Raw genomic sequence first — 22,116 nt, 5'->3', positions numbered from 1 at the left:
TGGCTGCTACAATTGGACGTCCAGGTAGGTTGTCCAGGCTCTTGTGGATTTTTGGCAAATGGTAAAAGTAGGGGGTGCTGTAATATTCTCTGTAAAGGAAAATTGCTTCTGATTTATTGATAATTCCAGCCGACAATGCACCAGACACTAGTGTCTTAGCTTCCTCACTGAATTGGGATAATGGGTCGCTGTGTAATCGAGAGTAGGTGTTTGTATCTGATAGTAGCCTATGAGCCTCCTTCAGATATTGGTCTCTATCCTGTATTATGATTCCTCTGCCTTTGTGGCGTGCCCAGAAGCTGTTTAGCAGGGAAAGAGGCGCCGCACCGGAAGTGACGAGGGGGGCCGGTGCAGGCGCATTGATTCCTGGAAGCGATGACGTTCAGCTCCCAGGATAAATGCAAAGAGGAAGTTAAGGGCGCGGGCCGCGGCCGCAGAGGGAGGAAGTGGAAGAAAGGTGAGTATCTTTTTCTTCAATAACAAGGCAAGTAAACAAAAAAAATCGTAACTATCCATTTCTTTTTCAGGTGACCAAGAGCAAACGGATGGCCCAAAATAGATTATGTCGATTTTGTGGCCGGAACTCCGATTTAAATGTCGACTGATTCACCGACCAATCAAATCTCCCTGAGGAAGACACGTCAGTCCCTGTGTCGTCACATGTAGAGGAGGGGCCAAGGCTGTGTCGGTGATCAGATCGTGCAGCAGTGAGAGTAATGCTGTTATCTGGGCTGTTGTTATCTGTCCTATTGAGCTCCTCTGTCGGTGTACCTGTGTGCCTGTCATATTTGGCTTGGATAGTCTGGTGCACTTCAGCACCGGGCAAATGTGAGTGTTCAATCTATTTTTTTAATTTACATGATTTTATCAAACGGTACTTCTGTTTTCTTTTAACCATGCATGAGAGCTGGTGAACTCAGAAAAGCCAGATTGGGAGCCAGAGCATCGGAGGAGTTTACACACCCTTTCCCTGCTGGAAAATGTTTTATGCTGTCATTGACCAAACAGTAACAGCGAGGTCACACTCTATGCGGTGAGAACCCACCGCATAGGGGAGGGTGAAACATCAGACAAACCGTTTTGTGAACTACCGCTTAAGGATTGTCACTTTATATTTTGTGCACTGGTGAATGGGGACTTTTCATTATAATTTATTCCCGGATTATACTTGTGGCATCATTTACATCACTTGCAATTTATTTTAAAGATTTTATTCATGGATGATGTCACATTATTTTAACACCAACCTTTATATGTAAATAATTAATTGCTGTACAATATCCCATTTCTTATGTAATCACGGCTATTTTAATTTAATTATTGGCACCGCACTTTTACACATTTTACAGAATCTGTTCAGAATCTGTTCAGATCTTTGAAAAGAGTGAACAGATTAGGGTGGGCTGAGGGGGCAAAACTGAGGCCTTTGCTAAGTAAAGAGGAATCTTCAGCAGACAGTGTGTATGTAGACAAATTTTATATTTTCACGGTCTCTGAGGTTTGCTTCTTTTGCTGTATTTGTCTGTTGGGCCCCCCTCTATTCCCTCTTATTGTAATTTTCTTTTTTGGGGAGGTTTTTTGGGGAGGTAGGGGGTGAATGCTAAAATAGGCAGGTCAGCTGTGGTGTTATTACCAGACTTTCTGTTGGTGCGCTGTGATGTCATATTGGCAGTAGAGGCATATGTTGGCTAGGATTGGCCATGGAGATGGTGGCAGCCGATAGAGAAAGGTCAGGCAATGGGAAACAGATGGTGAGAGATGTTGGGTCATCCCTCTTTGTTACGTTGTGATCATAGGTGTTGCTAGAAGTCCCATTGACTGCGGAATCCGGTGGGCTAGACCTTGACTGAGCTCCTTGACTGAGTGTGGTATCCGGTGTGTGCTTGTTAGAAACTTCCACATTAGGTATAGCATGGCTATTAATGCCATGGGGCTTAACCATATCTTCCTCCTTTCCTCCCTGCACCTGGACCCCTGGATTCCACTGGAATGGCCAGAACGCTTGGAGAGACAGGACATCCACCACCACAGCATGCCCCATGCATTCCATGCTTGTATCATACTACATTATGTGAGTGTTTTTATTACAATAAACTACCTTTTATATACTTGCTGCACTGAGATTGGCGCCACTCTCTCTTTCCCACCTAGTGGAGTTATTGAACAGAGCTACTCAAGGACGAGAAGTGTGTTATCCACCCCCCCAACTCAGAACTTCACTGCACGGTGTGGTTTACCCCCATAGCCCAAATCCACATTCCTATGAAGCCATATTCCTCCATTCTCTGACATTACAACTCGAGGGAAGTATACATGGTAAAATATTTCAAATATCCTTATCCAAACTCAGAAACAAAGCAGTATCAGGCTCAGAGAGAGATGAAGTCCCTATCAGGTTTGCATTATATTATATTTAAAACTCAAGGGGGAACCCTTCAGAACTTCCTTTGACTAAGCACCATACTGATTGTGTAGTGCCCCTGCAAAGCTCTGGCAACACACCTTGTGGCTTTGCAGGGACTCCTGGGTAGTGACAATGCTAAACCACTTGTGTGGGTGCTGCTGACTCAAAGCACCAAGAGAAACACAGTGCATATGATCCTGGTGACCAGTCCCAGCAATAGCTGATAACAGACACTCGGTCTAATCTGTTTAATAAATGAATAACAAAGCCTTTAGTTTTCTTTCATGTAATCCTAACAGTATCTTTGTTATATGACAGTGTTATGAGTGTCTGTTATTAGCACAATTAGCAGATAGGACCCCCTTAGGCTGGCCATACATGTTTAGATTTTCATGTGAACATTTGTATGGAAATTCTAAAAAATCATGTTACAGGACATTTTTTCTTGCCATCTATGAGTCAATTAATTTAAAGTGTTATTAAAGGCAGAATTTTTTAAATTAAAAAAAAAACATGTTATACACACCTGCTCTGTGCACAGATCAGCCCGGTTCCTCCTATTCTGGGGTCCCTTACTGGAGCTCCTCCCTCCTGCCAAGTGCCCCCACAGCAAACAGGTCCAGAGTTTCTGCTCTGTGTGTCTATTCACACACACAGCCATGGCTTAGCCCCGGCCCACCCCTGGTCTCTCCTCATTGGCTCACTGTTTGTGATTGACAGTAGACGAGGCTCTCATGCACATCACTGGATCGAGATGGGGCTCAGGTAGGTATTGGCGGGCTAGAGGCTGCTATGCACGAAGGTAAAAACACCTTGAGCCTTAACAACCAAATTATTTGAATAACGTTTTTGCCCAGGCCTGCTATTTGAATGGAATTTTAGGCTTATAAACAAGTTTCATTACAATATGTATGAAAACCACATTCACAGTTAGAATTTATTTCAGGAAAGCACATTTTCTCATCATTACCATCAAACAAGAATGTTGATTTGACCCCACTGACCAATTGCAAATCAAATGAATGTTCCAAAACCTGACATTTTCAAACATTATTCTACTGGTGTATGCCCAGCTTTAGAGCCTGACATTCAGCCTGGCACATCTGCTTCTAAAGGGAAAAAAACAAGTAAATAATAATAATAAATGAATCCCTGAATGGCAGGCTGCATAATTATAGCAATGAAAGTGAATATTTGTTTTAAAGAGGACAGCAGTCGTTTTTACTGTGTCATAGATATGCATGGTAGATATAAGCCTATTAGTCTTTGTTAATGTTTACAATCATGTCCCAGTGTATACATTTAAGTAATGTATACATATGATGGTGGCTATATTAGCATATTTTTCTGCCTATATATACTGCACTATATACCAAAAAGGAGCACCACCTTCTACAAATCAACCTCTAATTGCATCAAGAACATATATACAATCCTCCATTGCCCCTGTGACGACATCCATTGAGACTAAACATACATCGGGTGGGAGGACATAGCGGTGACATCAGCACGCCCATCAGGGCACAGGACGATCATTTCTGAATGCCTGATGTATTCATTTTACTTGTGAGTAGAAAACTGTTCTTTTAAAAAAATTCTTATGTTGGGAAATTGTGCATGGAGAGATAGTGTTCCTTTTTAACCGCTTCCAGACTGCCCGCAGCAGTTTCACTGCGGCAATCCGCCCCTCCTGTGCGAACCGACGTAGTACGTATATATATATATATATATATATATATATATATATATATATATTTATTTTTATATGTGTATTGTACTTTCAAAGCATAGTTTTCACATGCACTATTTGCACACATTTTAAATAGAGCACAGTGTGGTGACATACTGGGACACATGCATTTATTCAACTAGTCCTATAGGTTGTTAGCAGCCTATCTGAAGAGCAGCGCCAATACCCACTTCCTTTTTGCACATTCCAATCAGACGCCACTCAGGTGGTTAGTCTTAGTGGGGGCAGCAGCCACATTAATATCTGTTTTAGATCCATAGCGCGGAATTATATATCTTTTTATTTTCTTTGTTTAGTTATATATACAATACTGTGCTCTTAAAATGAATAAAGTGATATTTGCATAAGTAAACCAATATTTGTTAATAAAGTGCTATAAATGTGCATTAGCCTTGCACTAGGAACAGAATTCTTAAGCCCCGTACACACGTACCGATTGTCGGCCGTAAAGATTCGGCCGACGACCGATCGGCCGATTGTAGGCTTGTTAGTATGATGCTTCCGACAGCGCACTTTCGGCCGAAAAGAATCTGTCATGCAAGCATTAAAATTTTTGTTGGCCAACACCAGAATGGCCGATTGTTCGCCAGTCAGTACAGAATTCGGCCGACAATCAGCAAATTTGCAAGACTGGGCATGCTCAGAAAAGAAAAAAGACCAGGAAAGTTAACCATCACATGACATCACTTCTGCAGTCGGCTGTTGTTGGCCGACAAAATTCGTGTGCAGTCTTTTGCACTTTTCAACAGACAAGACAGCCCTCGGACAAAAGACGGCCGATCGTTCGGCCGACAATCGGTACGTGTGTACGGGGCTTTACTCTTTCTTTTGGTTACCAGCTCCATTCTATTTCAGTTAGAACCCGGTCTCTACATCAACACGTCACTTGTGGGATGATGTCATGAAGACGGGACTGAGATAGAGTGGAGCTGGTAACTAAAGAAGGAGTAAAGCCCCGTACACACGTACCGATCGTCGGCCGAACGATCGGCCGTCTTTTGTCCCCGGGCTGTCGTGTCTGCTGAAAAGTGCAAAAGACTGCACACAAATTTTGTCCGCCGACTGCAGAAGTGATGTCATGTGATGGTTAACTTTCCCTGTGTTTTTTCTTTTCTGAGCATGCCCAGTCTTGCAAATCTGCTCTCTGTCGGCCGAATTCTGTACTGACTGGCGAACAATCGGCCGTTCTGGTGTCGGCATACAAAAATTTTAATGCTTGCACGACAGATTCTGTTCGGCCGAAAGTGCGCTGTCGGCTGTCGGAAGCATCATACTAACAAGCCGAAAATCGGCCGATCGGTCGTCGGCCGAATCTTTTCGGCCGACAATCGGTACGTGTGTACGGGGCTTAAGTGTTCTGTTCCTAGTACAAGGCTAATGCACATTAATATGTGAGTTTTCTTTTTTCTATTTTATCTGAATTTTTAATTAATGGTTTAATGTTATAGAGGCCTTCCTTCTTTTCATGTAATACCTGTCTGGCATAAGGGGAAGAAAAGCACTTGTAACCAGGTTGAGTTCTATGCTGCCCCAGCCAAGAGGGTTAGTGTTAATATGTTTCCTGTTTTTTTTTTCTTGGCCCCCTTTCTTGGGTCTGACCCACTGGTCCTGTACGATATAAAAATGGGAGAAGGGCCTGACTTGGGGGTATGCGATGACTGAGTAGGTGTGAATATTGCCTGACGTGTCACTGTTACTGGGGTCCATCCACACATCATTCTGCTGAATCTTAAGCACCTATTGATAAAGAACCTCTACAAAGTATGGGACCACTGAGAGCTACAAAATGCCCGAAGACACCAATGCTGAATTTCTGCCATAATTTACTTTATTCTTTGCAGGTATGCTGGGGCAGCCACAAGAGATGGGTTAGGAAGAGTTTGAAATTAGTTTAGGGAAAGGCTGTTGCTTTTGAAACTTTGCCTTTGCCTGGTCTGAAGTTACTAAAGGGGTGTAACGCAAGTAACCAGCACACATAATCTACAGCTCAGGCCAGTTAAACAAATTGGAGTATGAAGACAGCTCTGTAAGAGTTAATACAGTGTGAAGATACAAGTGGTTACCAAGGATAACAAAGGTTTCTCTAGCAGCCTCTTGCAGAAAGACCTTTTGTTGACACTACCACCATGAGCAGGTCCTTCTCCCATAGCAGGGAGCAGATCAGCACTGCAGAGGTCCTCAGCCTGTGCACAGGTACAGAAAAGTAAGAGTCAAGTGAGTGCACTCATGGAGCCCACGCTAGGTGCAAGGCAGGACCCCATTCTGTTATTGAGATTGATGTAGTGGAAATACGCTGGACAGGGCATTGGCTCTGCGTGTCCGTTCACAACATTGATTGTGGTGGAGCATATTAACTCAAGTGTAAGGCAGTGACCCTACTCAAAGCACCTACCGTAACCGAGAAGAAACAACCGGGGGTGGGCCTCTTATGTGACTCACACTTGGCACCCAACGAGGAGGGAATATGGAGGGAGTGTCACCCACCTGCCCTACATGCTATTAGACTCACCTTTGGTGTAAAGGAGTCAAGGTATTCTGGTGAGTTCTTGGAGTGGAGGTGGTGATACACAGATGCACTAAGTGGTGTGAAGCACAGAGTGGCTTGTGAATATTTATGATGAAGTAGAGTGGTTGAATATTGATGGATAAAACACAGCATTTGCAGCTTTAAAGGAGCATGGGACACTTTATTAATGTCTTTGAAGCACTGGACACTATGAATGTTTTTGAAGCACTGGACACTTTATTAAAGAATATTGGTTTACTTATGCAAATATCGCTTTATTAATTTTTAATAGCATATTATTTTATATATTTTCCTGATGCAATTAGGGATTGATTTGTAGGAGGCGGTGCTTCATTTTTAGTATAAAATGCTGTATACTGTACATAGACAGAAAAACTGTGACAATTATAAGTGTTTTATACTGCTGCTGAGAAATGTGTATTCTTTTACCCACAGGTTAATTATAATTGATTGTTAAATTCGCTTATTGCATATAGGGCTTTGGCTTCCTTGCCTTTCTGATGTTCATATTTATCACACAAGGTCTGTACAGTTACATAAATTATTCATAATGTTTCTTGCAACCTGTGACTAAGTGATGTTTACCTAGGCTTTAGGTCACATAAGGGACCTCAGGAGCATTCTTGGCAATAAAGAGGTACTTTATTAACTGTGATTAGGTAAAGCTGGCATGTGTCCTTTTGACTCATGGGAAATGTGAATTTGAATGACCTCTTTCTCATTGTTTTTCCTCTTGACACAAATTGTAAATTGTAAAATGTAAAACTTAAATTGTATGTTTTCATTCACATGTATGTTTTCATTCACATGTATGTTTTCATTCTCAATGACTTTTAAGGAATCTGGTACTAAGGAAACATGTAAGATGTTTTTTGATGCCTTCTAAAAAATATATTTACCAGATATCCATGTGATCCAATAGCATTCACACTGTTCTGTATCAGGACAAGTACTCAAATCAGGAATCTGAATACTCCTACAGTACTTGTTCCATGTCAGTGACCCAAAGTATGGAATCCAGAGATAACCAGGTAACTAACATTTTCAGAAAGAGGTTAATGCAAGAAGTTTAGAATTTAAGTGATAGCCATTATATATAATTACTAATCAAGGGTTTGTCACATGGTTTCTGAAATGTTATTATTTATTAGATTTTTAACATTCAACAATCAACATGGGGCAGAAATTTTCTCTCCTCATTTTCTTGCTCCTTCTGGTTTGAAGGCCCAGACATCATGGGCAGGAAGTGATGTCCATAATTATACATTAAACTTTGATATTAACAGCTAACAGTAGAATTCTATAGATCCCTACAGCAGTTTTTATTGTTGCTTGAATACAGGAAACATCCTACAAAAACATGGACAGCTGAAATCACACAGATTGATCCTACAAAAGTTCTCTGCTTCAAAGAACCTACTCACAGCTGTTTTCTAAAATAAAGAAAAAACTACATGTGAACTCTTTCACTTTGCCGGGTATATCTTAGGGTGACTATACAGTATACAATCCGATTGTACAATCTCCTTAAGGCTCCGTTCACATGTAGGCGTTTTGGGGCATTTTTGGGGAGTTTTTCTGCTCTATGATCAGCTCTCAAAACGCCCAACAAGACAAATCATATTCATTTCAATGGCCCCTGTTCACATCTGAGCATTTTGACGCTGTGAGCAAAATGCCCAACGCTCAAAAAAGTACATGAGCTTCTTTTTGGGCAAATTACAGGCGTTTCCATTGGTTTCTATTCAATCTAAAAACGCCTGCACAAAAAACGCCTGTAAAAACGCCTGTAAATCGCTGTAAAAATCGCGGTAAAAAACGTGCGAAAACGCTACGCTCAGGTGTGAATGTAGCCTTAGGTCTACCATCAACTATGTAGTACAAGGGCCTGCCTGTATGTACACAAAGGTCCAAAAGAAATAAAAGGACGATATATGACCAATCTTATTTTAGGTAACATATATTATCCAAGATTCCAAAAATGAGAACATTTAGAGCAATATTGCTAATGTACTGGTAATATCTTTGAAGGTATTGTTTCCTCCTGTATTCTAAAATAAATATTTTTTCTTGCTAACCTCAAAAAAAACAGCTTATTGGTTTTGTCCCATCAGGATCCTAGCAGCTGACTTGTCTGTATGTAACCACTAGATGGTGGCATTGATCTTTCTATGTAATCACAAGATGAAAACCTTCATGTTGAGAACTATAAACTATGTCAGGATATTGTGATATTGTGAGATCAATACGACTGGGGAGATAATTAAATATGGTAATACTCATAACAGTAAGTAAACAAATAGTGAACCATATTAAACAATATCGTAGAGTATCCAAACACAGAGTTGGAAAAACAGGTTCTAAATAGGGAAAAGGGAAGTGATTTTGGCAAAAATGATTTCCCTGTTGGCACAATGTCACCAAAGTAGAAACTCTCAGTTTTGCCTATTAACCTCCCTGGCGGTATGATTCTTTTGGATTTTAGGTGCTGAAAGCGGTACCATTATTTTAGGTGCTGAAAGCATGTAATTCTTGTGAATGAGCAGCCCAAACCAACTGTATACATTTATTATACATATTATATATATATATATATATATATATATATGTATACATATATTATGTATACATATATTATATATATATATATACGTATATATATATATATATATATATATATATATATATATATATATATATATATATATATATATATAATGTATACAGTTGGTTTGGGCTGCTCATTCACAAGAATTACGTGTGTATATATATATATATATATATATATATATATACGTGTGTATATATATATATATATATATATATATATATATATATATATATATATATATACATATATATGTATATATATATATATATAATATGTGTGTGTGTATATATATATATATATATATATATATATATGTATATGTGTATATATATATACGTATATATATACTGTATATATATGTATATATATATATATACTGTATATATATGTATATATATATATATATATATACATATATTTACATAAAAAGTACAGTAAAACTGCAGGAAAGGGCACTGGGGGGTAATGTAATGTGATTTTATTTTATTTTGAACGATATCAGTGTGTTTGGTGCATTTTACATTCGAATTTGCCGCCGGTTCCACCCCCCGGCGGACGTCACGTCGCCGGAGACGGAAGCCGGGGCTCGCAGACGATCGGGAGAGAGCTCCGCCGCCGCACACCGCTCGCAGACATCGCTGGATCCCGGAGAAAAGGTAAGTAAAACCTCCTCCAGCATCCAGCGATCTTCCTAGCGCTACCCCGAGTGTGACTCGGGGTTACCGCTTTTGGCACTAAAATCTTACCCCGAGTCACACTCGGGAATACCGCTAGGAAGGTTAAGGTACTTAGGTCTTTTTCATGTTTTTACATATTTTTTTTCTGTGTATTTCATGCATTTTCATGTATTTTTTCTGTGTGTTTCATTGATATGTGTGCACTGTCACCTTATTTTTTTTTTTTTTTCATATTTTACTTTTTCCAACAGGTCAGAGATAATTGAAATGAGCTTATGCAACTTTGAAAAGCCATTGCAGCCTTAAAAAAAAACACCCAAATGGTGCCTTCCCCATTGACAAATCCAAAGTGCAGCCTCATAACATCTAATGAAGATATAGAATGCAACCGGACAAAATTACGAGGTTTGTATGCCAATGCTAGATGTCTGGCCAACAAGATAGGAGAACTGGAGCTGCTAATGTATGAAGAGGATTTTGATTTTGTAGGGAATTTCAGAGACTTGGTTTGACAGCTTTTATGATTGGCTAGCGACCATTCAGAGGTATTCCCTATATCGCAGAGATGGGGAAGGTAAAAAAGGGGAAGGGGTATGTCTGTATATCAAGAACGATGTGCAAGTGAATATGAGGGATGATATCATGCATGGAGCTAGTGAGGAGGTGGAATCCTAATGAGTAGAGCTTCAAAGGGAAGGTACTATGGGGAAAGTAATATTGGGCGTAAGCTAAAGGCCTCCCAACCAGAGGGAGAAGAGGGAGGCAGACCTCCTATCACAGCTTGGAATGGCAGCAAGGATGGGAAATTTCATGGGGGATTTTAATTATCTAGATATAGACTGGGCAGAAGGATTTGCGCATTTGTCTAAGGCTCGCCATTTCCTAAATGTTTTGAAGGACAATTTCATGGGTCAGATGGTGAACATACCAATGAGAAATGATGTGTTACTAGACCTACTGATTACTAACAATACAGACCTGATCATGGATGTAGAAATACGGGGCAACTTAGGAAACAGTGACCATAGGTCAATTCGTTTCAGTATAAACCACAGAAACAGGAAACACAAAGGTAATACAAGGACACTGAATTTCAAAAGAGCCAATTTTCCTAAACTGCGCTCTTTGCTAGACCATATTAAATAGGATAGAATTCTAGGAACAAAGAAAACTGAGGAAGAATGGGAGTGCTTTTGGAACATACTAAATAAAGTAGCCACTCTAGCGTAAAAATGCCAGACTTTTTTTTTTTTTTTGAGACCTCTTTTTTTTTTTTTTGAGACCTCTTCTTGCGCCAATTCACCACCAAACCATTGTAATTTCCTGTACACTGTACTTGTTGGTTACCTTTTCCTGTCTGTGTTTTTCTTCACTATGAGAAGAAGTAACATCTTTGCTTTCTGTGTTATGTTCCAATAAAGAAGCCAGTTCCTGTTACTCCACAATGTCTGATCTGAATAGACTCCACTGCACCCAGTGATTGCACTCTGCAACAGGTTATGGGCCCAGGATCCGGATAAAGTCTTATGGCCAGGTGCGGCCCAGGCAGAACAAAGCATCGAACAGGAGACAGTGTGACTGATGCGGAGATCGACATAAGGAAGGTTCCCAGTGACATCTCAAATAGACAAGTAAGACTGTTAATATATAAAGGAGGGAAACATTTCTGGAAACTCAGAACTTAAACTCTCAGTGGCCAAGCTGAACAATGACAATTATCAGCTATGGAAGTTTAGAGTGGAAATGCCGTTATCTAGAGATGACTTGTGGGAGGTTACCACCACAGAGAGGCCACAGGACAGTAATCAGGACTGGGACAAGAAAAACAGACAGGCACGGGCCACCATAAGCTTACTAGTGGAGGATGATCAGCTCATTCATATACGCCTTGAGGACACAGCGAAAGTCATGTGGGATGTACTGAAAAGACTGCATGAAAGATCCAGTTTAAACAGCAAGCTGTTTCTACTGCGGAAACTTTACAAAATGAGACTTAGCAGAGAACAGGACATGCAGGAGCACATAAACGCAATGCTGGAAGTGATTGCGCAACTCAGATCAATCGGGGAGAATATAACAGACAGCCACGCTGCAGCCATGTTGTTATGCAGTTTGCCAGATACATATACTGCACTGATCAATGCACTGGAGACACGACCTGAGACAGATCTGACGCTATCATTTGTAAAAACCAGGCTCATAGATGAGTATCAGAGAAGAAAGGAATTAGTGCATGACTCCACAGAAACCGACACCAGAACCGCTCTTAAAGTTACAGACGCAAGGTTACACAGGAAAGAGACCAGAGTGTGTTTCAGATGTCACAAACAGGGACACATAAAGAAAGACTGTACTATATGGAAAGCAGAGCAAATAAGACAGCATCACTCTTATGCTAAACAGAAGGTCAAAGCCACAATCAATGATCCATGGGAAGGAAACTGGAATGCCACATTTAAAGCGACAGGCTTCCATAAATGTCAAGGCTGGTGCGTCGATTCGGGGGCAACCAGTCACATGACGAGTGATAGAAGTTTTTTCACATAACTTGATCTGAACAACAAAGAAATTATTTATCTTGCAGTTGGAAGCAAAATACATGCAGAAGGATATGGGCATGGAATCCTTGTATGCCCTGATGATGCGGGACACAATCTAGCCATAACAGTGAATGATGTGCTTTATGTTCCTAATCTAGAAGGAGGACTCTTATCTGTGAAGCGTCTAACAGCCACTCACTGTAAAATTCCAAGGTGACAAGTGTTCAATCCTAAACGGCAAACAGACACTAGCAAGTGCCAAGCTGGATGATCATCTATATCACCTCGGCACATTGAAGGAAAAGGTGAGACTATGTACACACAAGCACAATGACTGTATATATATATATGGCACAGACGTCTAGGTCACAGACACCCAGAATGCATACAGGAACTACAGAGGAGGAATCTGACAAGGGATCTAACAATATCCCCTTGTCCAGTTACTGTTAAGTGTGAATGTTGCATTGAATCCAAAGCTACAAGAGCAACACTTCCTAAAGTCAGTCAGAAGAGAGCTTCAAGACCACATGACTTAGTTCACAGTGACGTGTGTGGTCCCCTAAACCCACCTACACCCGGAGGCAACAGGTACATAGTGACTTTCATAGACGACTATTCAAGATACACAGTCACCGACCTAATGCAACACAAGAGTGAAGTTTTTGACAAATTACAAGACTATATAATAAAGACCAGTAACAAGTTTCAGAGGAAGCCTCTCATACTTCGGAGTGATAATGGAGGGGAATTCACAGGATGTAAGATACAAGAGTACTTAAAACAGAATGGAATAGAACATCAAAAGACAGTCCCATATACACCAGAACAAAATGGAGTGACTAAAATAATAGACGGTGGAGGTGCAGTAGACATTGCATATCTAGATTTTAGTAAGGCTTTTGACACTGTCCCACATAGAAGACTTATCAATAAACTGCAGTCATTGAGCATGGACTCCCATAGTGTTGAGTGGATTAGGCAGTGGCTGAGTGACAGACAACAGAGGGTTGTAGTCAATGGAGAACATTCAGAACAAGGTCATGTTACCAGTGGGGTACCTCAGGGATCTGTACTGGGACCAATTTTGTTTAATATCTTCATAAGTGATATTGCAAAAGGCCTCGATGGTAAGGTTTGTCTTTTTGCTGATGACACAAAGATATGTAACAGGGTTGATGTTCCTGGAGGGAAACGCCAAATGGAAAAGGATTTAGGAAAACTAGAAGAATGGTCAGAACTCTGGCAACTGAAATTTAATGTGGATAAGTGCAAGATAATGCACCTGGGGCGTAAAAACCCAAGGGCAGAATATAGAATATTTGACACAGTCCTGACCTCAGTATCTGAGGAAAGGGATTTAGGAGTAATTATTTCAGAAGACTTAAAGGTGGGAAGACAATGTAATAGAGCAGCACGAAATGCCAGCAGAATGCTTGGATGTATAGGGAGAGGTATAAGCAGTAGAAAGAGAGAAGTGCTTATGCCGCTGTACAGAACACTGGTGAGACCTCACTTGGAGTATTGTGCGCAGTACTGGAGGCCATATCTCCAGAAGGATATAGATACTCTAGAGAGAGTTCAGAGAAGAGCTACTAAACTAGTACATGGATTGCAGGAAAAAACTTACCAGGAAAGGTTAAAGGACCTTAACATGTATAGCTTGGAAGAAAGAAGAGACAGAGGGGATATGATAGAAACTTTTAAATACATAAAGGGAATCAACTCGGTAAAGGAGGAGAGCATATTTAAAAGAAGAAAAACTACCACAAGAGGACACAGTTTTAAATTAGAGGGGCAAAGGTTTAAAAGTAATATGAGGAAGTATTACTTTACTGAGAGAGTAGTGGATGCATGGAATAACCTTCCTGCAGAAGTGTTAGCTGCAAATACAGTGAAGGAGTTTAAGCATGCATGGGATAGGCATAAGGCTATCCTTCATATAAGATAGGGCCAGGGACTATTCATAGGATTCAGATATATTGGGCAGACTAGATGGGCCAAATGGTTCTCATCTGCCGACACATTCTATGTTTCTATGAGTAGCTGAAAGAAAGAACAGAACTCTGACTGAAATGATCAGATGTATGCTGACAGACTCTGGACTACCACAAAAATACTGGGGTGAAGCAGCTATGACAGCTACATATTTGCAGAACAGACTTCTTTCCAGAACAATAGAGAAAACTCCATATGAACTTTGGCACAATGAGAAGCCAAATGTAAAACACCTAAGAGTTTTTGGATGCAAAGAATTCATCTACATACCTGAAGAAAAACGCACCAAACTCCAAAACAGAGCATTTGAAGGTATCTTTGTTGGATACAGTGACAATGTCAAAGGTTACAGAATCCTAAATCCCAAAACAGACAAGGTTACCATTAGCAACAGCATAACTTTTGTTGAAGATTTAAGAGACAATGTAATGACAACAGTAGAAGCAAGAATAGAAGAGAAAACTGACATTGACCAGCCTATCTCTGTAACTTCTGAACAAACAGTTGAAGTGAGTGCAGACTCCACCAGTACTGAAGAGCAGACACGAGAAGGTTCAGACACAAAACCGAGATGTTCAACAAGAGAAAACAAAGGTAAACCACCTGTGCGTCTCACATACAAAGCAAGTACTGCCAGTATCAATGAACCTGCAACCTGGGAAGACATATCTCAGCTTTCAGAACAAGAAGCAAGTAAACGGATATAGGCTGCTGATGAAGAGATAAAATCCATGCATGACACTAAAACATGGACACTTAGAGAACTACCACCCGGAAGGAGAGCCATAGGCTGTAAATGGACTTTTAAAGTGAAATACAATGCAGATGGTACAATTGAGCGATACAAAGCAAGGCTAGTAGACAAGGGCTATTCTCAAAAATACGGAGAGGACTATGACGAGACATTTGCACCAGTGGTCAAGCACACTACAATACTGACTTTACTGACAGTAGCCGTCACAAGGAAAATGCAAGTGAAACATTTTGATGTGAAAACCGCGTTTCTGCATGGCGAGCTAACAGAAGAAATTTACATGGAACAGCCGCCAGGGTTCAAAGATGAACAAAGGCCAGACCTAGTGTGTAAACTTCGCAAGAGTATATATGGTCTAAAGCAAGCAGCCAGAGCGTGGAATATAAAAATAAATGAAGTGCTTACACACCAAAACTTTCTGAGGAGTAAAGCGGACCCCTGCTTATACACAAAGAAATTGGCAGACAGATGGGTCTATATGCTTATTTATGTGGATGATATCCTGATTTGCTTTGAGCAAGAAGGGGATGAAGCAGAAATACTAGAAAAATTAAATCAGAACTTCAACACCAAAGATCTTGGCAACATAAAGAGTTACCACGGCATCCAGATTGAGAGAGAGGAAGATGGCAGCTTTCTTCTGAACCAAAGACACAAAATACAAGAAATAATTGAAACATTTGGAATGGAAGACGCCAAACCAGTAAAGTCTCCTATGGAAACCAACTACCTAAAGGAGATGAATTGCCAAGATAACCCATTACCTACTAATACTCAATACAGGAAGGCAATAGGGAAATTGCTATATCTTACCACTGCTACAAGGCCAGACATTGCAGCAACTGTTGGAATCCTATGCAGAAAGGTTTCAATGCCAAGTCAAAAGGACTGGAATGCTGTAAAGTGAATCATTCGCTATCTTAAAGGGACTTTGCACTACAAGTTAAAGTTACCAGCAAGTGATTAAAGCAACGTAACAGGATATGTGGATGCTGACTGGGCAGGAGACACCAGCGACAGGAAATCTACCAGTGGATACTTATTTTTTCTGTCAGGAGGTGCCATCAGTTGGACTAGTAAAAAGCAACTCTGTTTCATTGTTGTCTACTGAAGCAGAATATGTTGCTGCAGCAGTTATATGGCTGAGACAGCTATTAACAGATTTGGGTCAACCACAGTTGGGACCAACAGAAATATATGAGGACAATCAAGGATGCCTTGCACTTGCTCACATGGAAGGAGTTAATTAAAGAACCAAGCACATTGATGTGAAGTTCCACTTTCTTAAGGATCTTCAAGAGCAAGGTCTTCTTGAGTTACTTTATTGCCCAACTGAGGATATGACAGAAGATATCCTTACAAAGCCTCTGACCGCTGAAAGACACTCAAGGCTTACAAAGAAGATGGGTTTAATAGACTAAGCCTTAGCTGTTGAGAAGGGGTGTTGGAGATACAACAGCTTTCAACGTATCCGATAAACTGCAGTTCACAAATAGGACACTAGATGTCGCTAATGCTCAGTGATATGCTATGCATTTTCTATGATGTTTTGTAATTTCTTGTACACTGTACTTGTTGGTTACCTTTTCCTGTCTGTGTTTTTCTTCACCATGAGAAGAAGTGACATCTTTGCTTTCTGTGTTATGTTCCAATAAAGAAGCCAGTTCCTGTTACTCCACAATGTCTGATCTGAATAGACTCCGCTGCACCCAGTGATCGCACTCTGCAACACTGGGCACCAGTCCTCAGAAAGGATGTGCTGGAACTGGAGAGAGTTCAGAGAAGGGCAACAAAGCTAAAAGAAGGAATGGAGGACTTCAGCTATGAGGAAAGACTACAACCATTGAACCTATTCTCTCTGGAGAGGAGGCGCTTGAGAGGGGATATAATACCAATGTACAAATACCATACTGGCGACCCTAGCATAGGGAACAAGCTTTTCAGTGAAAGGGAATATAAAAGGACACACGGCCATTCACTAACATTAGAAGAGAGGGGGTTTAACCTCAAAAAGGGTTCTTTACCGTCAGAACAGCAAGGATATGGAATTCTTTTCCACAAGCAGTGGTATCAGCAGGGAGTATTGATAGTTTCAAAAAATTATTAGATGGGCACCTTAACGACCACCACATACAGGGGTATATGATGTACTATTGACAGCAAATACACACACACTAATCATAGGTTGAACTGGATGTAATTGTGTGTTTTTCAACCTCACTTACTATATAACTATATGTAACTATGAAACAATGGTTTTTGCCAGACTAGGGAAATTTCGGGAAAAAGAAAACTCTCAAATATGCTCATTCCCACTACTAAAAAAAATATTATTAAGTGAGATGTCAGCACATGGCAGAAGTACTGGATAGGTTTCAGGGAGTTCCTTGGACCATATGAATTCTTCTAGTCCTGCACTCACTGGTTGGATGTCCTGCACAACTTTATGAGACTATATTCCTCACACCTTTGATGTGATTAATCTAATAGAGATATAGTTTAATTTCCTATTTTATCCTGCTCTAGAAGGAAGTATGGTATTCTTTATTAAGTCAATTAGGTCATAGGAGAGGGGTTTCATCCCTTAAACCCTTGTATTCCTTGATGCCCTTGGATGCCATTTACTCGCTGATCAAGAAACATAGAGTGAGAGGCAGGGATGTAGAAGTGAACTAGTTAGGGGTTTGATGGAAATAATGTTTTAAAATATTCATAGGCATGTGTATTCCCAAGAATAATCGGTAGGAAGACACCAGCCCAGTCGTTTGCAAATTGAAGGTACAAAAATTATCTTATATTAATCTTTATTTCATCTATTTGTTGTTACACTGAACTAATAATAACTAACATTATTCTGATACTTCTAACTTAAATTAGAATATTTAAAGCAGAACTAAACACCACAAACCAATAACGCTCAAAACAAACTGACCCATCCATTCATGTCTCCATGCTTTACTTTGCTGAGAAATTGTTTTGAACCTCCCGCTCCCTTTAGCATTTCTAGCCATAGCCATCTTGATGACTCATGTAGCATTTACTTCCTGGAATCCATCTGCCCTTTGGCCAGGCGTGCAAGCAGGAGGGTGTGCTTAGCTGAGAATCTCCTCCTCCAGATGGAAAAAAAGACTCCTGGGATGTATGACATCATTTGGTCTAGGCTAGACACCAGGAAGCAACTGTAGAAATGTAAAAAAAAAAAAGTTTAAAATAAGTACATTTAGTTTCAATAGATTTTTATTGATTTTAACAGGTACATAAGCGTTCATAAAAGGCAGTTAACAGACATTACCTTCATGCTAGAGAAGATGTGCAGAACAATTGTAAAAATGCAGACAAAAAGGTATAACACATAGCCATCAATAGTTATTCTCACGAAACTCATGTGAAAGGTATTGTAACAGTAGCCTGGAATAACGGCGGACTTCCCCCCCCCCAGGCACCCCAATGGGAACAAACTGTGACACAGGGGGGGATGTCCACCCTGACGAACATGAAATAGTAAACAACTTGCGGGCTTCAATGAGCATGTTACCAAGACTGCCACTGTAGAGGGAAAGAAACTGGTGAGTGTGGGGGGAGGTAGGGGAGGACACATGAGGAGGGTAGGGTAAACATAAAGCGGTTAAGAAGTTAGGAGGGTAGTGGAGAGGACAATGTCATTAGATCCACCTCACATGAAAGCAGGTAATCAATACTACATCAAATGATAACTGTACATTTAGGGTGCTGGAGCCAAACATCCCATTTCTTGTGAAATGCCTTAGTGTTCAAGGAAACGCGGGAAAGGATACGTTCCATATCACACTGTTGGTTCAGGGTGTCAATAGTGTCCCCTATCGAGGGGGCTGTGGTGGACTTCCACAGTCTAGTGATGGTGAGTTTGGCTGCTAAAAGAGTGTGAAGTATCACCGGTCTAACGGCTAGCCGAAATTCCTGGATACGGATATGTAAGAGGGCCAGGTCAGGTTCGGGGGACACCCGTTGATTACACAATTCAGATATTAGTGAGAAAATTTTATTCCAGAATGACCTGAGAGATAGGCAGGCCCACATAGTGTGGAAGAGGGTGCCACACTCCCCACATTCCCTCCAACAGGAGGGCGGGTGGGAAGGGTAGATCTTGGAAAGTCTATATGGCGTTAGGTACCAATGGTGGGTCAGTTTAACGTGTTGTTCCCAATGCGTGACGCATTTAGTGGCCGAGTACATGGACGAGAAGGCCTTCAACCAGTGAGAGGAAGGGAATGTTTTTTGTAGGGTCTGTTCCCATTTAAGCATGGTGTGCGTTTTAGAGAAGTGACCTAGTTGGGTAAGTGTTTTGTAGAAGAGGGTTATACCCTTGGAGGAGCCAGGGAGATCCTGAAGATATTCGTGGATAGGGGAAGGGAGTGTAATAAAGTGTGGAATGGCTTCGGAGCGTAAGAAGGACCGTATTTGGAGATATGTGTGGAAGGCCTTCGGCGGGAGGTTAAATTTTTTCACTAAGTTCGTGTATGTGGAGAGTGAGGTGCCTTGGTAAAGGTCCTTGATGTATCTCGGTGGGGCGCCCTTAGGCAGCCACAACGTGAGATCAAGGTTGGGAATAAAATAAGAGAGGACTTGCAGCGGGAGCATAATATTCTGGAGGTGGTATAGTGAGAGGAAGTTCTTTCCATATGTGATACGAACATAGGACTGAGGGACTCGTGGATGGAGGGGGTTTGGCCCCCATACGAGTGGCAAGTAACAGCAGTTGAAGGCTCTTGTGTGGTACTAAGGCCGCTTCCATCTGCGACCAGGATTTATTGGAGGAAGGGGACCACCAGAATTTAAGCTGGTCAAGCACACAGGCTTTGTAGTATGAGTAAAGGTTGGGGACTCCCATCCCCCCTAGGGACCTGTGCCTGGACATAATAGTCAGCGAGCATCTCGAGGGTTTTCGGTCCCATATAAATTTGGTAATTACATCCTGAAGGGCTGTAAAGAAGGAGCGTGGAAGGGGAATTATTAATGTGCGGAGAAAGTAAAGGAGCTTAGGTAGGACTATCATTTTAAATGTGGCTATTCTACCCATGACGGATAGTTCTTGCGTTTTAAGGGAAGTCAAAGTACGTGGTAAAGATTCCAATAGGGGTTTAAAATTATGGGCAAAAAGTCCGGAGGGGTTCGGGGTGAGTTGAATACCCAGGAAACCTAAAGAGTCAGCGACCCAGGTGAAGGGGAGATTGTGCGAAAGTGACTGACGAAGGGCAGGGGGTATGTGGAGAGCAAGTATTTGGGATTTGCTAGCATTTAATTTATAATAGGAGACTGCACTAAATTCTTGTAATAAATCATAAACTGCAGGTAGAGAATTGGCTGGATTGGTCAATATGAGCAAAACATCGTCCGCGAACAGACTGATCCTGTGCTCAGAATGAGCGATCCTAGGGCCTGAGATAAGAGGGGAGTCACGGATTCTCTGAGCTAGGGGTTCCATAAGCAACGTAAATATGATGGGTGAAAGGGGGCATCCTTGCCTAGTGCCATTGGTAATGTGTAGGGGTTTGGATTTGATTCCCGAGGTAAGGACTACTGCAGATGGGGCGGAATATAGAGATAGAATGGCAGATTGCATCCAATTCTGAATACCAAACTTGTCTAGGACTTGTTGCAGATAGCCCCAATGTACCCTGTCAAACGCCTTCTCCGCATCCAGGGACAGGAGCAGAGAAGGCGTTTGAGGGGCTCCAAGGTGGGAGATTAGGCCAATAAGACGTCTGGTGGCATCAGGGGCCTGACGACCCGGAACAAATCCCACCTGGTCTGGGTGTATCAGGAGAGGAAGCACCCTTTGCAACCTTAGGGCTAAGATCTTGGCATAAATTTTAATATCAACATTTAGCAGTGATATAGGTCTATAATTCGCAGGCAGGGAAGGGTCCTTATTCGGTTTCGGGATAGTGACTATAACAGCACGCAACATTTCAGGAGGGAAGGAAGCAGTGGAGGAAGCAAGAGAGAAGACGTCCTGCAATCGAGGGGCAATTTCTGGAGCAAAGCATTTATAATACTCCATCTTCCCCGGGGGATTTATTGTTAGGTAGTTTAGAAATAACAGAGCAGATTTCGTTTGGAGTAATGGGTTGTGAGATAGATTGGAGCATCTCCGGAGAGAGAGCAGGCAATTTAGTTTTAGAAAGAAAGTTGGCAATACCCTCAGGAGTAGGTTGAGGTGTAGAGCTGTCAGTGCGGAGGTCATAGAGTTTCTGATAATAAGATGCGAAGGCATCCGCTATGTTTTTGGGGTTGGTCAGGAGATCAGCTGCGGTCGGATAGGTCAAGGATAGAGTTTTCTGTTTTAGTCGCTTAGATTTGACCTTCCGAGCCAGCCAAGCGCCCGCCCTGTTGTTCAATGCATAGAATTGAGCCTTCATGTACTTAATGTGATTTTCATATTTATATAAGAGGAGAGACCTTAGGGTCTGTCTTTCAGAAACAATAAGTTGTGTGAGGCTGGGGGAGGGGTTAATTTTGTTTTCCTGTTCCTTGAGATCAATGGACGTCAACAGGTCCTCAACCTGTTTCCTCCTCTGCTTCCGTAAATATGAAGACATTTTGATCAGCACTCCTCGCATGTATGCCTTATATGTGTTCCACAAGGTGAATCTGTTAACATCAGGGCCATCATTCCATTCAAAAAAGTTGTTATGTTCCTGCAATATCGCCTGGCGCAACTTCTCATCCGCCAGCAGCGAAGAGTTCAGTCTCCACACCGGGGGAGGGGAGCTGCGCAGCTTGTCGTCAAACTCCAGAATTATCGGTGCGTGGTCAGACCAAGAAATCGTGCCAATGCGAGCATTAGTCACACTCTGCAAGGATCTCTTCGTTGTG

The sequence above is a fragment of the Pelophylax lessonae genome (genome assembly GCF_965119305.1).
Source record: "Pelophylax lessonae genome assembly, chromosome: 5".
Taxonomy (NCBI): Eukaryota; Metazoa; Chordata; class Amphibia; order Anura; family Ranidae; genus Pelophylax; species Pelophylax lessonae.
The sequence above is the reverse complement of the archived record's forward strand: the minus strand, read 5'-3'. Positions refer to the sequence as shown.